A 232-nucleotide genomic window follows, 5' to 3' on the forward strand; every position below is an offset into this window, starting at 1 on the left:
ATTATTCATTTTTCATTAATCTGCATAATCCTCTTAGTCTACGAAAACGAGGCTTGTGACAGAAATGCAAAAGTCCGCATATTTGTAATTTCATTATGTTCGTTGTTTTCATGCAATTTAATATTTCTAAAGTCAGTTACGCGTATATTTTAACAGTGAAAATAAACGAAATTCTGGTGTTACCTCTGCTGTATTTCCAACTTGTTTTATATAATGTAGGCCCTATATGCAA

Source organism: Penaeus monodon, chromosome 20 (genome assembly GCF_015228065.2).
Source record: "Penaeus monodon isolate SGIC_2016 chromosome 20, NSTDA_Pmon_1, whole genome shotgun sequence".
Classification (NCBI taxonomy): Eukaryota; Metazoa; Arthropoda; class Malacostraca; order Decapoda; family Penaeidae; genus Penaeus; species Penaeus monodon.